The 17,977-nt window shown below is 40.8% G+C and overlaps 1 pseudogene; it reads right to left on the reverse strand.

Moving 5' to 3' along the window:
• Nucleotides 1–2,294: 2,294 nt before the first annotated feature.
• On the reverse strand, nt 2,295–6,515 carry LOC145395804 (uncharacterized; annotated as a pseudogene).
• Nucleotides 6,516–17,977: the final 11,462 nt, after the last annotated feature.

Genomic DNA, 17,977 nt, shown 5'->3' on the forward strand with positions numbered 1-17,977 from the left:
CAGGGTTTTGATCTCCCCCCTTCTCCCTCGGGAACTCCGAGGCTTGGTAAGTATTTAGAATTTTATGTTTGTAAAACTTTTAATAGGAAGTGAAGTGTGTAATGTGCATGTAGTCTGGTGCTGACAGTTAGAGGAACTTGTATTGGAGGGCATGTGGCCTATTCTCTGTGTTACTGAAACACAGAAAAAGTTCAGCAAAGGGGGATGGTCAGGAGTTAGTCCCGAAGGCTGATGAAATGGGAGCTCCAGCACTCCCTGTGTCTTCTATACATGCCAATAATTTACAAGCTTCAGTGCCGCATATTTGTTTAGTTATAGATAAAGACCTGAGGAAGGCCACACATACCACATGGACATCGCTTTACGTTTGGTAAAGGGAGCATGCACTCAGTTTCAACTACCCACTAGCAAATTATTCACGTTTTTATATAGAAGTGAAACATTGTCTTTCCACTAAGAAATGCAGAAGAATTTAGACTGAACCACTGGAACTGCACTTGGAATTTCAAGTGAAGAAGCACAGCCTCTGACACTAATTGTCCTGTTAGAAATGTGCATTTTTTAGGATAAAAGAATGGAATTTTGGATGTATCTGCTTACAGGCTAAATTATGCATTTGACACGATAAGATTTAGGCTTTGGGAGGAAGCTCAACCTTAATCCTTGACCCCCCACCCCCCGGAAAAATAAAGACTATTAGTTTTCAAGGTTCAGGAATGAAATCTCGCCTTAAATGTCGGGACTGAGTATCCCAACCCTAAGCTTGTACAGTTCTAATGGACAGAAAAGGATTAAATGAATGGATGGAATTGAATCTCTTGTGTGAATTAACACCTGCGTGTGGGCCAGCAGTCACGATTCAGGGCGTGGAGTGCCGCTGGCTGATTGGATATGCTGCCAGCACCTTCCCGGCACCCTTTGACCTCATGACCATTTTCTATGACGACCATTGGGTAGGTAGGTACCCAAGGTAGCCCACTGATGCACAGCTCAGTCTGTATACGGCAGTGGTAGAGTGTAGAATGATGTCTTCCTTATCTTCCTCGTTTGATTCTGATTGCATCATCGATCCCCACAAAAGTTCTGCCCATACCGCTAGGGAAAAGTCTCAGTGACTGAGCAGGTGTGTGGGAAATTGTAAATAGTAAAAAGATATGCACAATTTTTTTTTTTTTTTTTTTTTTAACAAGAGTGAAATGTAAGATGTTATGTGTAGTGTTACAAAATAAGTGTTTTATAATAAGTTTTACAAGTGCATTGCAATAAGTGTTACTGTTTATGGTTATTTGTGAGATGATGATTGGATATACCTTGAGTAACCCTATCTAGTACAGTCAAAGAAAACCAAAAGTGCACTGGCGAGAAAGATCACCTGGTTGGCTGTAACTAAATTTTTTTCCCTCGTTACGCAGAAAATAATGGTGAATATGTGAGCATTAGTGTATTTGTGATGTTAAGTACAAAAAATGTAAGTTTTGTATAACATTAGTAATATTTTTACGATGCCTCTGTATAGTAGAAATTAGTCAAAATTCTATACAAGTAATTACCTCATACTCAACCATACTGCATGAAACAACCAGAGTATTTACTTCTCAAAGTGCAAATACCAGTAATCGTGATGTCAAGTGCAAATATAAGTGCTGTAGTAGAGGGAAATTATTATAATTGACACAAGAAGTGAGGACTGAAAATAAAGAACTATTTTCTTCCTACCAGTGGTGGGCACAGCTAACCGAAGACTTAGCTTCGATGGCCGATAGTCCACTAACTCAAAAGTCAACTCCGATTGAGCTAAACCGATAGACTGCCGCAAAATTTAGCGGAAGCTAACGATTTTCGATAATCAGCTAACTTTCACTATTGGGATTTCAATTCGGTTTGTTTATTTGGCTCTAAAACCTTCAAAGAAAAACTCCTAGGTAGTTGAAGTTTTAATATATTGTAGCCTAGACACAGAACTTTAGAAAAAGGTAAATCATGCCAAGATAAGATCTTTCAGATGTTGATCAAAGCTTTTATATTTTATAGTGCAACAAAGAGCCAAACAAGTCATACTCATCAATGCTTGTAAGATCTTTATTAAGCATGAGTTACAACTTTGTTCATGACTTCCCAGTACTGATGAAAACTGAAAACCTTCCTCCAAAAATAATTTTTAATAAGAATTTATTCAAATTTACACAATTCATGGATTCAAGAAAGTAAGATCAAGGCATTTATAATATAAATTGCAAAAAACCAAACAATTCAGACTCATCAAAGCCTGTAGTTATTGTTATTAATCCAGCCATTCACTTTGTCTTCTCTTTCTGCTCCTTCATGGACTTCTTCATTGCCTCCACATGATGCTGGTTTCCCTTCATAAATATCAGCCTCTCAAAGTTGGCATCTGACAGGCTGGCTCTCTTGACCCTCAAGATGTCTTTGCCTATGGAGAAAAGGCGTTCAACTGCAGCGCTAGATGGGATAGGCGTGTTGTACTTCACGAACAGGTCGATCAACACTTGCTCATCCAAGAAGGCTGCGTCAGTCAGGACGACATCCATTGAGCGGGAGCTGCTCCAACCATCTTTTCACTAAGTTCTGTGACCTGGATTTCAGGGACTTGTGGCTCTCTCTTCTTTCAGGTGGCTGCTGGACTTTCTTTAACCCTTTAAACGCGGCCGTGAACAGTCGACCACCCCCGAGTGGCGGGGTTGTATCGCAGTCTGAGTACCTGTAGGAAAATATTAGCCAAAAATCAGAGATTAACCCTAGAACATTATACTTGGTATGGCAGATAGCACTTACATTCAGCTTTCTCCAGAGACATGTGTTGAGCCTTCGTGGACTACCCAAGGACTTGTGGAGACTTGCAAAATTGGGTAACCAAATCTTCACTTTCACACCTCCAGCAACCCGGTTTCCCCTCTACCACAGCCTCATTCTGTCACAGTAAACTTTATACTACAACGTAAAGGTACTTTGGAATCCGTATTTGTACAATAAGCACTGAAAATAAGGCTAAAATCAATGGAGCGTACGGCCGACATGCAGCGCGGCGGCGGTCTTCCTGTCACTCAACAAACATTTCCATTTTCACAGCCAAAAACATGTATACTACATTATTTTCAATCATATTACTTACCAAAAGATCACCGCGGTGCGCTTTTTATTCTGCCTTACGCCCGTCACTTTATTCTCTTTCCTGTCGGCCGCTTGCACTGACTCGGAAGAGCTAGAACTCGCCATAATGTCACTTTGAAAGCCTGCGGTAAACTGACGCTAAACAGGGGCAAACCGTGCGAAAAAAAAGCTAGTGATACAACTGGGGAAACAAGCATTTCCTATTAACATAAACTGCTTGTGAGAGGAGAGCGCAGATTTACAGTTCTGAGCACTCAGAGCGCTGCCATGTATCGCAGCCAGGCTGGCCGGGCCGTGGTGGGGGGGGGAGGGGGGAAAAAGGCGATACTTGGCAACAACGGAGGTCAGTAGTACAAAGGTAAAGTATGCTAATTGTAGCTAAAGGGTGGTGGTACTGATAGACAATACCAGCTGGAGCCTGCTTGCCCGCGGTTATTCAAAATTTACTAGAATCGCAAACGCGATGCTCCGCCGTTATGTCCTTTTCGACGAGCGTCGCAAACGTGACGCTCTGCGTTTAAAGGGTTAAGAAATTATCATCATCTCCATCGCTGGTACTGCTGCTGCTGGCCTCTCCATCCTCCCCGACTCTCAGGGCTTCCTCCACGGCAACCTCCATAGCCCTGGTTACCTTGTTGATTTGGGTGTGATCATATTTCTCCAGATAGAACAGACGAAACTTGGGGTGGAAAGCAGATGCCAGCTGGCATGCTGGTCATCTAGGGTAGGCCCAAACCTTTTTGTGATGCCTAAAATCATCGCATCTACCAAAGGATTGCAGTACTGGAGGTCATTGGACTTAACCTCATTCAGCATCATCAGAATGGTTGCTATAGTTGGGAGAAGGCTCCCGAGATAAGCCTGTTTCTCCCCCTGGATCGTATCCAAAGCCCTGGCAACAATGGACATCACATGCACATATTCCTTTAGGAAGGCAACCTCAGAATCAGTGAAAGTCGACAGCTTTAGCTGCGTCATCACCTTGTGAACAGCTGGTCTCTTCTTCAGCAACATTCCATTGAGGACAACAATCGAGTCATAGATGGAATTCCATCTGGTACTACTGGGGACCACCAGTCTCCTCTCTAACTCTTCCAGAATGGTGTCTGCCGACACTGTGCTGCGGCTGTGCTGGTTCCATAGTGCCTGTGCCTTTGAAATGGCTTTTCTGTAGGCTGTCTTGAAATGAATGTTGAGAAGTACCTTATCAGCATCCACGGTGGGTATCAAATTTAAGGTGTGGGCTGCACACCTCAAATGCGTTGGCAGGATGTGGGCACTCGACTCTGCCTTGTCAAGCTTCTCATCAAAGGAAGGCTGAATAGAGATGCTCTTTATTTCAACCTCTTCATCCACAGTCCCGGCATTGGGATCTTCATCCTCCATGCGTTCTATGTCTATATCAATGGCAGGCTCAGGGATGTCTGGCAAGTGTTCAGCTTCTGTGCCAAACTGTACAAATGCCTTGACAAAGTTGCTGCCATTGTCTATTGTGGTCCTGGTCACCTTGTTCTGCAGGTGAAACTTGTAGTGGATGTCCACCATGGCCTCGGCGAGAACATCAAGGGTGTGATGCCCTCTGAGCTGAAAGCAGGCCAGAACTGCATACTGTCTCATGCGGGTTTTGGGGTCCAGCCAGTGCACCGTCATTCCCAGATAGGATTTGTTGTGAGCCGACCAACAGTCTGCGGTAGTTGCCACCCAAGGGATAACTCGCAGCAGCCTGTAATTGAAAATTATAAAATGTAAAGAGTAAGAAGATATGTTGTATAAATAAAAATAAATGATTGAGTAATAGCTAATGATACTGAAATACTGTATTATATTAAAGACTGTCTGTAAAACTTTTTTCATGAAAAAAATTAGTCCTTAATAACTGAAGAAAATTTTGTATTAATAAATATTACAAAGTCTGTCATTAATGGAATTATTTTTATAACTTTATATATCTAAATATATATATATATATATATATATATATATATATATATATATATATATATATATATATATATATACACTACATTTAAAATATGTGCAATAGTGACAAACAGGGCATAGTGTCTGCTCACTTGTAATTAACTGATGAGATGTGACTTGAAATTTAAAGAAAATATATACATATATCATAAAAAAAAAAAAAATGGAATTACCTATACGTTAAATAATATTCATACCTGATAAGATATTCCTCCAGCTGCTTATGCCTGTCCGAGATCCCTGACCAGGGTGCGACTGGACATTGATATCTTACTGGGGTTCAGTGTCTTGATCAGGCTGACAAAGGTGGGGGACTCCACTACATGCAGCGGCAACATGTTGCAGATGATGCATCCACAATCTTGGTGTCATCCACAGATTGAAGGACAGCAGTGCCAGCAGCTACTTGGCCAAATGCCTCGTAAATTGAGGGCTGGCACATTCTCTTTGTAGTTGGAGAAATGTTACTGCCACTGCTACTTTCCAAGGATTGCCTGCGTTTCCCTCTGAAGAGCCTGCCTTGATTCTGTCCTCAAACTGGCAATTATGAGGCTGGTGGCTCCTCTTAATATGGGACTTCATGTTGTGGAGGCTTGTCACATGTCCCTTGATGATGGTGGTTTTGGGCTGGCACAAAACACACCTGTAAAGAGTTTTGTATGATTTTTCTGAGATTATATATTTTCATATAATATACTGAATGTCCAGTCCATCAGAGTTCAATAAATACCTTCTAAATAAGAAATATAAAGAAAACAATGCATACAATTCAGGGTCCCAAACCATGAGGCTGAAGAAACCTGTCTGAAAATGTAGGCCAGTGGTTCTTAACCAGGGGGGCATGCCCACCTAGTTAGGTGTCAGTAATTTCGAGGGGGGGCGTGAGCCCTTGGGAAAAAGCAGGAATTTTTCTACTTAGATTTGTTATTCTCTTAACCAAGGAATTCATGATCAGTAAAGAGACTAATATTATTTTCATTTTTCTTAAAATCTTGGAGGGAATTTTATTAATTGATGCAAGGGGGGCGTGCAGGGAAGGACCAATTCTTAGAGGGGGCATGGTACTAAAAATGTTAACAACCACTGATGTAGGCTATCCCTAAATTTCTAGTTCACAACAGTTACGGTAATGGAGTAATTAATGGAAAGTAATTTAGGAGACATATATATTTTTGTAAACTGACAAGTTAATAAATGAAAATGTTTTCCCTTCATCCTAAATCCCAAACAAACGTTTTAAATTTAATATGGCACCCTGTAGGCTGTTAAAGATGTCTACATAAATGTGTATTTTGGGTGTTACATTCCTGAAGCTCAAGCTGCCGGTGCTCTTCTCGTTCTCACCTTCTGGCAGATATAGAAAATATTGACTTAGGTGGGGCCATGGATGAGGGTCGAGATGGCATGGCTGGCCGGCCTGGCCCTCAGCCTGAGTCAGTTTCCTCCGTCCTAAAAACAGATGCTGGAGTCTCCTCAGCAGACCAAGGATCATCAGGGTAAAGCACAGTTATGTCCTCACTTAAGTCTCTTTCCATATCAAAATCTGGTAGTCGCTGTAGATGACACTGACACAGGAGTGACGGACTGACTTCTGGTTGCAACTTGAATACACGTGTTTAGTCAACACAGGGTAAACACTGTTTACCTTCACACTAATCCGCGCGCAATCTAAGCAGGGACTGTAATTATAAATGTGCCTCTGTGTGGAATAATTAGTATTAATTTATTATTACTGTCATTATTATTATTATCATTATTTTAAGATTCTACTATTCATCACAATAAACCAAAGAGAGAATGGCTTGTATTGGATGTAGACTCGTCAGTATCGTTAGCGGACACGAAGTTAGCTGATTAGCTGAAGCTAATTAGCAGAAATAAATTTAGCTGAAGTAAATTTAACGGAAGCTAATTAGTTCGATAATGATTTTTTAAGTTAGCGAATACGATAATCAGTTAACAACAAAGTTAGCTTCGTTATTAACTGTTTAGCTTATTATTGGAACCCTGCCCACCACTACTTCCTATACATCTACGGGGCATAATGGCACTATGAAACGCCCGGAAAGAACTATGGGGAGCCACATGGACAGGGTAATGACTCATCCTTACGACGGTAAGTAAGGAAAAGTTGAAAGACTGGAATATTCCGAGAGGCTGGGCGGTGTTACAATCACCACTCCAGTCAGAGCTGCCAGTGCTAGCCAGCGAGACCAAGGTCACTGGCAGAGGTGCGCACCTGGATTAGCCCGTCAATACACGGAAAGACAGTCATCTTTAACGTATCCTTATTCATTGACGGGACCACCTGCATACTTTGAGATAATTTCATTTGATAGAGGAAGAGTTGAAGAGTCTTATGTATATTTGCTTTCTTCTCTAGTTATAATAATTTGGAAGATATCAGGGTTTGAAATAAGGGTATTTTTCCCAAAATCTCAGAAATTCCCCATCAGGAGGAGTGGACAATGGTGGATAAGGGTTAATACGGACTAAAATAGGTCGTGGGGACCAATAGATATAAATACAGTGTAGTCTCTTTTATCCGAAATTCTTTTAAACTTAATATGCCATTAACCAAATCCAGAATATCCCGTACAAAATTCTCCAAAAGTTCTCAATGAATTTCAATGAATTTTTGTGGAAAGGTGCGCCAACGACCAAGAAAAAATTGATTAAATTTGGGGTCGTATCCGGATCCTATATCCACGGATCTGGATCCAGGATTACTCTAAAACTTGTGAACGGATATTGATGAAATTTAGTGAAAGGATGGGCCATTAGCCAAGGAAGAAATTGTTGAATTAGGGGCGAATCCGGATCCGGATCCTGAGTATCCCGCACAATATCTCCAGAAGTTCTCAATGATTTTCAGTGAAATTTTGTGGAAAGGCGGGCCATGGACCAAGAAAGAACTGATTAAAAATTTGGGGGCGGATCCGGATCTAGATCCTTTTAAATGCCAATGGCATTAGCGAGAGTATGTGCTCTGTGAGCGCTTTCTAGTTTTCATCGAATTTGGTGCAGACGAAAGGCAGGGCGGGGACTGTCTTTAATTTATACACTGTTTCCAGCATGCACTATCTTTGTACAGGATGGATTGATGGTGTCGCTAGTGCCATCTCCAAGGACGCTCCCAAAAAACGAGAAAGAAGACTTCAGGTTTGCCCCTCTCACAATCCCAGCCTGTAGGATACGTACTGTCCACCATCATCTATGCCCAGTAGCAGTGCTTAAGCGGTGCCCGGAAGTTTCAATAGGTGTAGACTTGAGATAGACATTGTTCTGTGCAGATTCGGGTGTCCCCTTATTCAGTGAGGGCACTCAGTGCTTAGCAGAGAGTGTACTAGTAAAGTCTACTAACACCCATAATATACAGCAGAAGCAGCCTTGGTAGGTGATCCGGGATCACACGGTCTTCGGGGAATAGCGGCATCCCTGGCATTTCTCCATACACACACGCACTCTCACTTGCACAGAGAAGTAGCCGGTGAAGTTCAGTGACGTCCTTCATCATAACATACATAGATCACCCGCTGGGGGATGCCCCATGCATAGCAGTAAGCTTCTTCCCATACAATAACCAAGAAAAATAACACTGCACTCCATACCCTCACAGAAGTGATGCTCACACTTTCGCTGTCATGCTACTCCATACCAAGTAGGAAACGCCAGCGCAATGTGCTCCAACCCACCACTGAGTGAACAGGGCAGTAGGCGTCCATTCATGATCAGAGGTAGTGCAGTGCACCTCCCTGATGCTCTCTATGATCTTAAAGACAAAGAAAAAAATAAATCAGTGCAAACGAATGATAGTGAAAAAATCAAAACAAAATATGGGTGATATAATGTGAAAAGGTGAAAATTAATGTGTGCCAGCTGGATGTCTCTTGTGTGCTATGCGATCCATCAATGTGATGACTTGGTCCTAGGACCCTTTACCATGCACATGCCTCGTATCAAATCAGGCACTGAAAAACTTATCTTTTACACACGTTGCCCACATAAAAAAAGGAAAACAGTGAAAAAAAAAAAAAAGTGGACGTGTCAGATGAAATGTCCAGTGCTGTAATACCTAGCCTGTGAGCCACAGTCAGAGATCCTCAGTGTATATGTTCCTGTCAAGCATTCAACTTACAAAAAAAGAAACTGTGTTCTTTTATTACCTCTTTCTATCCATTTGGTTTGGAGCTAACTAAACGCAAACTCCCCAACCTTGTCATAACACCAGCTTTGAAGATGAATGTGAAAAGGCTATTTATGTCAGGGGCGAGTGGGGTGTTCGCATTTACCATGAATACCCATCCCACTTCACATCCTCCCCAAAGCTGATCTGGTGTTATGACAATGATTTGTCTTGCCAATACCTGCGTTTAGCAGGCGAAGGGAAGAGATGGGATAAGAGGGTAGGAGTATGGAGGGGATTGTACACGTTTTTGTTGGTCTTGTCAATGTTTTGGTGAACATCCTCCTTGGCATAAGTAGGGATTTCGTCTTCGGTTTCAAAGCCAGTAATTATATAAATGACAGCAACTAGAAGTAAAAGCAATTATTAATTTATTATACAAGTGCATTAAATGGATATGAACCTTTACTTCAGATACAACACCCGTACACTAATATACAATTGGGGACCCTTGGAAATGTTCCTTATTACCTTTCCAATCTGATATACCGGTATACTTTTTACAAACTATATGGTAGGTGGGCGTGGCCACCATCCATTTCCCATATATAATGCATCTTTCTAGTGACCCTACCTGAGTGACAAGCCAAATGGTTTCTTCTAATCTAGTGAAACCTATGCCATGATGGATGGTAACCATTTAACCAAATCGACTCTTTCTGGCCTATTGGGTTTTGGACAAGAACCATAATGGTTTCAGTCTGAGGGTTGTTTCGGGATCATTGCTAATACGATGCCTCTCGGGCTTTTCGTGTTTTGTCACCCTTGCCTTAAATGCCTGTACATAGTATCTTGGCTCCAGACCCCTATCCACTGATGAGGAATGGAGTATTGCATGACAGATACATGAACTTTCCACATTGCTAAAAGGCTGACTGCCCTTACAGATACTGGCCCTAAGGATGATGAGGCTTAGTCTGCTGCTGGTCATCTTCTTTGACGCCACATGTGATGAAAGTAGCTCACTGCTTACACCTCTTGCAGGTACAGTTGCTTAAAATAGGCACACACATTCAGTGCACACATATACCTGTATGCATATTGGGTAATTCTTCCATCATAAGCAAGTAAATTTCATCCACGTATGTGTCGGTCTCACACTATACCTTCTCGGACTCAACCAACACGTACCCAATTTCCCTTATGAACCTATTCATTGGATCCTTTTCTCCCAGTGGCCTGTTTCCTAAGGACCTTTTTTTTCCCTTATGCCCGAATTATCTGCCAGTTACCCAGACCTATTTTTTGCCACTAACCCATTTTCTACCTTGTACTTATACCTCCCCCTGAACTTATGTTTTCATTATACCAGATCAATCTATGGACTAATTTTGGTCATGGAATTATTTCAGTTCATGACCTGTTTACTACATGGAACTATTTCTGATCTGTGGAGACATTCTATTCCACATTTACCTTTTCCTGAATGGAGTTTTCTTCATTCTTGGGTGAAATTCCTCAAGTTATTAAGATTCCACAAGAGATCTATATTCCCATAGATGAATTTCCTTCCCATAAAATGATAGTAATGGTAATAGTAATATTAATACTAATACAATTCTAATAATAATAATAATAATAATAATATAAAATAATAATAATAATAATAATAATAATAATGATAATAATAATAATAATAATAATAATAATAATAATGATAATATTAATAATGATAACTAGAGCATGGCAAAATTGTCCAAGGAATATTTTGATAAGGAAAAACTTCCCATAGGCATTATCTACTGGAAGCCGAGCTATAAAAGGACCTTGAAGTCAAGGTCACTGATATTGTGCATGTCAACTTAGACATTATAGTCTACTTGTCGACCATGTTTTGTGGCTGTAGATTTAATCCTTCATGGAAAATTAGGTGACATGCTGAATATAGGAATTTTTTTTTTTTTTTTTTTATTTTTTTTTTACCCCAGTTGATCTCAGAGAATAATCAACCAAGTAGCACCATATTCCTTTCTGCACTGTGTCTGCCTTCAGTCCATGTTTCATTAAAATTTTAGCTTCCTAGCTTAAGCGGTTCTTGAGGTAGGATGGCTGAATCACTTTTCTATGTTCGGGGCATAAGGAAAGCCAGTTGACGGATTGCAGCCGTTTTTGGCCAGAAGTAGACAGCTTTCTAAGCTGACCAAGTTAGAAGACTCTTGGCCAAATAGCCTTTGAAATATCGACTTTCTACTAAAGTGATAAAAAAATAATAATCACTAGAAACATAAAACTTTCCACGGGGTGTGGAAAGCCTTAATAAAAGTCATTTGCCACCGGGATCTATCTTCAACCCTTTCTTACCCAGGTGGGGTGTTTTGGACCCCTATTTTTTTTTTTTTAAGCTCATATTTCCTAGCCGGTGATTCGAATATTTCTCTCCGTTCCAGTACCCTCCTGATTCAGTGAGGGGATGGAGCATGTGGATGGGTTTAGTCCTGCCTATGATGTAGTGAGAGAGAGGGGGACTTCTTTCCCCTCACCCCGGGGTTTCCAGTCACCCCATCAAACTAACCATTTAAGTCATATTGTGATATAGATTGGTTTTATTATCTTAATTTTGCATATTGTTTATCATTATACTGATTTTAAAATTCATAAAATGTATTTTCCTGTACGTGTTTACCTGACAAATGAGATAAGAGTCCATTGGTTATTTTTTTACTGATATTATAATTTATTGTATTTTATTATTATTATATACTAAAAAACACCACCTACTGGGCATTAAAATTTTTCGTTAGTAATTGCAGAGATATGCTGAAGTAGCGGTATGATTATATACATGTTAGTAACACTACATGTATTTTTGTATTGGGGTGTTGTAACACCCCACCGGACTAACCAGGTTTGAATACCCCGGACGACTAAGGAAGGGTTAGTATTTTATAGACTTATATTCACATTTGAGCCTCATTACCCCAAAAAACTATTACTTCATGGGCCAGTTCCAGCAACGGATCATTTATCCACGACCATCATCCCGACTACAACAAATTTGACCTCTCTCTCTTTCTCTCTACATAATATGAATAAATAAATGCAAAGAGAGAGAGAGAGAGAGAGATACATACTGTACATACATATATATATATATATATATATATATATATAGTGGTGACATGTGGAGGTGTAGGAGGACTACGGGGCCTTGGGATAGGCTACTGCCCCCGAGATATAGGCCGTGAAGCCTTTCCCCAGAGTCGGACCAAAAAAAAAAAAAGAAAGAAAGAAAAATAAACCCCAACCACTCCCTTGGATATAAACCTTCACCGGTTCAATTCGACTGGAGCACAATAATTACCCACTAAATCACCAGTTGCCAAAATTTGGTTATATGGGTACCACCCAGCTTAGTAAATGGTTTCCTGGTGTACAGGAAATCATTTGGCTTGTCACTCAGTGTAGAGTCACCCATAGGTAGAAGGAAGAGGAAAGAATGAATGAATAAAAGACTGAAGAGGGAGTGAAAACTCACCCATAGGCAGAAGGACGAGGAAAGAATGAAGGAAAGAAAGATAGAAGAAGATGGAAGGAAAGAAGGATGGAGGAGAGGACAGGGCAGACACACGAGAGCAGCACTACATTGAGTGAGTGGATGGTGAGAGCCCCCACCTACCACAATCTCTCTCTCTCTCTCTCTCTCTCTCTCTCTCTCTCTCTATATATATATATATATATATATATATATATATATATATATATATATATATATATATATATATATCATCATCATCATCATCATCATCATCAGCCGTTGAGGTCCACTGCAGGACCGACCTATCCCTACCGAAGCAGGGACGATACAGCCAATGTATCTCTACCTAGTGGCTTAGGCTTTCTGGTAGAGACTGTATGTAGGGTCAGAAGTGCTTGTGAGTGTGATTGTAGTGTTGTAATGGCTTTGGATGTGTGTGTAGTCTGTGAACCAAGTGTAATTGGCCTGCCTTAAGCCGATTGGGTGTAAGCATACTAGTATGCGACACTGGTTCAACCACAGCACCCCTTGTGTCCGCCAAAGTAGCATGTGGCTTGGTGAACGCTTCCCAAAGTTTTTTCAACTCTGGCGGGAGGCAAACCCCCGCTCACCAGCGTGTGAAACGCACACTCTGCCACTGTACCACAGAGGCTCCATATATATATATATATATATATATATATATATATATATATATATATATATATATATATATATATATATATATCAACTCTCCTACTCGAATTCTTCCCGCTCCTTCTGGCACCTTGCCAAAAACCTTTCTAACAACTTTACCTCATCATCCTTCCCTCCTCTTTTCTACTCTGATGGTTCTGTAGCTATTTCTTCTACTGATAAAGCAGATCTCTTTGCACGGACTTTCTTGTCCAATTCCACCTTACACAATTCCGGTGCTGTTCCTCCATCACTTCCCACCTCTGACTTCCTCATGGCTGACATTAAAATTTCTTCACCTGAAGTATTTTCTGCCATCACTGGCCTCAGTACTAACAAGGCATACGGGCCTCATGGAGTCCCTCCTGTTGTTCTCAAGAACTGTGCTTCTGTGCTTACACCCTGCCTAGGCAAACTCTTTCGCCTTTGTCTGTCAACTTGTACCTTTCCTTCTTGCTGGAAATTTGCTCTCATTCAGCCAGTCCCAAAGTACGGTGACCACTCCCAACCCTCCAACTATCGTCCAATTGCTTTAACGTCCTGTATTTCAAAAATTTTTGAGTAAGTTCTCAATAGAAAAATTTTAAGGCATCTTTCCTATCACAACCTTCTTTCTGATCGTCAGTATGGGTTCTGTCAGGGATGCTCCACTGGCGATCTTCTCACCTACCTTTCAGACTCCTGGTCATCCTCCTTTCGGGACTTTGGCGAAAGCTTTGCCATTGCACTTGACATCTCAAAGACTTTCGATCGAGTCTGGCATAAATCTTTAATTTCCAAACTGCCATCTTACGGTTTCTATCCTTCTATCTGTGCCTTCATTACTAGCTTCCTTTCTGGTCATTTTATAGCCACTGTTGTAGACGACCATCGTTCTTCTCCTAGATCTATCAACAGTGGTGTTCCTCAGGGCTCTGTCCTATCACCAACTCTCTTCCTTTTATTCATCAATGACCTTCTAAGCTATACATCTAACCCTATCCACTCATATGCTGATGACTCCACCCTTAACCTTTCCATTTGGTTCCCGCAACGCCCATCTCAGCAGTTACTTCAACAAACAAGAGATGAGGCAATGGCACACCTAATGTCTGACTTGGCTCGTATCTCTGACTGGGGTAAAAATAATCTTGTTGTTTTTAATGCATCTAAGACTCAGTTCTTACACCTATCAACCCGTCAAAATCTTCCACAGGTATACCCACTAATTTTTAATGATATTCAGCTTAATCCTGCATTATCCTTGAACATGCTTGGGGTTTCATTTACTCGGTACTTACGTTGGAAAGATCATATTACATCTCTTGTAAATTCTGCTTCCAAGAGATTGGGTGTGCTAAGCCGACTCCATTCTTTCTTTTACCCCTACACAATTGTTGACTCTATGCAGTTTTTTTTTCCACCCCTGTGTAGAGTACAGCTCTCATGTGTGGGGAGGCTCCCCACATACAGCTTTTCTCAATAGGGTGAAGTCAAAGGCTTTTCGTCTCATTAACTCTCCTCCTCTTACTGACTCCCTTCAAGCTCTGTCTCTTCGCCGCACTGTTGCATCTTTATCTCTTTTCTATCGCTACTTTAATGGTCACTGCTCCTCTGAACTGTCTGTATGCATTCCTCCAACTCTACGACGGGCGTGTAGCACCAATCTAGCAGCAAACTCTCATCCCTTTTCTGTCCAACTCTCTAATGCAAGAGTTAACCGTTACTCCCAGTCCTTCATTTATGCAACAGATCAACTCTGGAACTGTCTCCCTCTGTGTGTATTTCCTGCTGCCTATGATCTCCAGTGTTTCAAACGCAGTGTCTCCAGGCATCTCGAAATGAATGGATCTTGAATGTGGCTTTCTCTTGTATTTTGTTTTTCACTTGGAGGGAATTGTTATTGCGGGCTCATGGCCTTTGGTTCCTTCTTCATCGCAAAAAAAAATATATATATATATATATATATATATATAGAGGTGGGGGCACTCACCATCCACTCACTCGATGTATTGCTGCTCTTGGGTATCTGCCCTTTCCTCTCGTCCATCCTTCTTGCTATCCTCTTCTGTCTTTCTATCCTTCATTCTTTCCTTGTCCTTCTGCCTACGGGTGACTTTACACTTCCTCTTCTGTCTTTCTTTCCTTCATTCTTTCCTTTTCCTTCTGCCTCTGGGTGACTCTACACTGAGTAACAAGCGAAATGGTTTCCTGTACACCAGGAAACCATTTACTACGCTGGGTGGTAACCATATAACCAAATTTTGGGACCTAGTGGTTTAGTGGGTAATTATTGCACTCCAGTCGGATTGAGCAGGTGAAGGTTTATATCCAAGGGGTCGTTTGGGTTGATTACTCATGTAATGCCACTCAGGGATGAGTAAGGCTGGTCACTCTCATCTTAAATTTCGAGACCAAATGCCTAGCACTGGGCTCCTACGCTCCTCTAAGGGCAATGTAGGATTGGATGATGGATGGATATATATATATATCGTTTTTTCGTTTTCGTTTTTAACCCGTAAGCTTCGAAACACCCATATCTGGACATTCCTGAATGCGTGCGATACACCCACATCTGGCCCGGACCTACTTCCCAAAGTGGGACAGATTGTAGGTCACAGCGACACCTGTCAACCCCTTCTCACCGTCTCCCTGGTCAGTGGTCAGTCCAGCGCTGCCAACCTTGGGGAAATATGCCCAGATTTAGGGAATCGATGGTCCGAATGGGGAATTGGGGAAAATGTCTCTCAATTTGGGGAAACTTGGGCGTTAAGAATTTATTGCGTAAATAATGCAATTTATCGACAAAAAAAAAAAAAAATCAACAATACTGAATACAAAATGTGCTTATAAGAGAAAGAGTTGACACTTTATTTACCAGATCGGAAGAAATTCAGTCTGCAATGTGTGAATATCGTGATACCGTGTGGGTGTGAACCTGAACCGAACAGGTCAGACCCAGAGAGTAAACATATGCTAGCCGTCCATGTCCCACTGTCCCTTCGCTACGCAGTAGGCGGCTACACCTGCAGTACAGTAACCGTCACCCAGTCGCCCTCAGCAGTAAGTCACCACCAGTGTACACCCCACTCATCGACACTTCCACAGACAGTCTCCATCCACGGTCTACAGTCGTCAGACTTGTCTGCTGTTCATTAGGTAGGCTATTTTAACGATGGTTCCCCTTCATAGGATTTATTTGGGTGCCAAAGTATCTGCTGCAGTTGAAAATAACACTCATGGATTGTCCAAGCCTGATCTAGAAGCTTTTCAGAAACGTTGCTTATGGTTCCTCATTGAGAGTGTAAATCAGATATATATGAGATTTCCATTTAAAAGCTTGATACTCAAGAACATGAGCTTCATTCATCCCAGAGTAGTCATGGAAAGGAATGTAACCTCCATTGCACCACTAGCTAGTTTAGTTCCTGGGATAATAGGGCATGATCAGTTGAATGAGGTAGACAGGGAATGGAGGGTGTTGAGAAACACTGAACTTAATGTTCCAGATTCCACTGATGTTGAAGAGTTTTGGCATATAATTCAAGAAATGAAGAGTGGTGATGATACACCAATGTTTCCAAATTTGTCACAACTTGTTTCTGGTCTGCTCTGTCTTCCTCATTCAAGTGCCACAGCAGAAAGAATTTTCTCAGCTGTGAACAACCTGAAAACAAAACAGAGGAACAGTCTTTCAACCAAAACACTTGTAGGATTTCTCCATTCCAAACGGTATTTGGGGGATGCTAGATGTGGCACTTTTTCTGTTGATGACAAATTAATAAGTAAAATGAATCTAGGTATGTATGAGCGTGATGCAAGTGAATCGGATTAATCAGCAACTAACATGATCTTAGCCTTCTTTTAACCAAGAGAGTTTTTTCCTTACAGAAATGTGAAGCAAAGTGTTTTTATTTATGTTATATTTGTGCAGTGTGCACATGAATATGTATAAAGTAATGCAAATAGCTTGTACACACTCTTGTTTGTAAAAAAAAAAAAAAGTATCTTTCCATCCAGTTTAATGTTTTCTTTCCTACCATAACATACATTATTATGAGATGGGGAATTATAGGGAATTTTTGCTCGAGGATTCAGGGAATTTTGGAGCACTTTGGTTGGCAGCACTGGGTCAGTCACCTGCCAGTCACGATGGAGGGTGGATGTACCAACCAGTGACGGGAATATTCTACCTCCAACCATACTGCTGCAATACATGCTATGTTCTACGTTATATTTTTATGGCTAGGAGAGTCTGGGTGTATAAAAATTGAATAAATAATAACTAAGAAATTATATATATATATATATATATATATATATATATATATATATATATATATATATATATATATATATATATATATATATATATATATATATAAACATTTCAGGTTCTTCAAATTCGTGTAATTTTCCCGAGGAAAATGAACTTGTGTCATTTTCCTCAGGTAAATGACACGAGTTTGTGAAAAAATTATCAATAAAAAAAAATGATAAAAAACCCTCAATGCACTTCCATAACCAACCATCTCTCATTGTCATCATTCAGT

This window comes from Coenobita brevimanus, chromosome 33 (assembly GCF_032717465.1).
Source record: "Coenobita brevimanus isolate Jiangsu-jjx chromosome 33, ASM3271746v2, whole genome shotgun sequence".
Taxonomy (NCBI): Eukaryota; Metazoa; Arthropoda; class Malacostraca; order Decapoda; family Coenobitidae; genus Coenobita; species Coenobita brevimanus.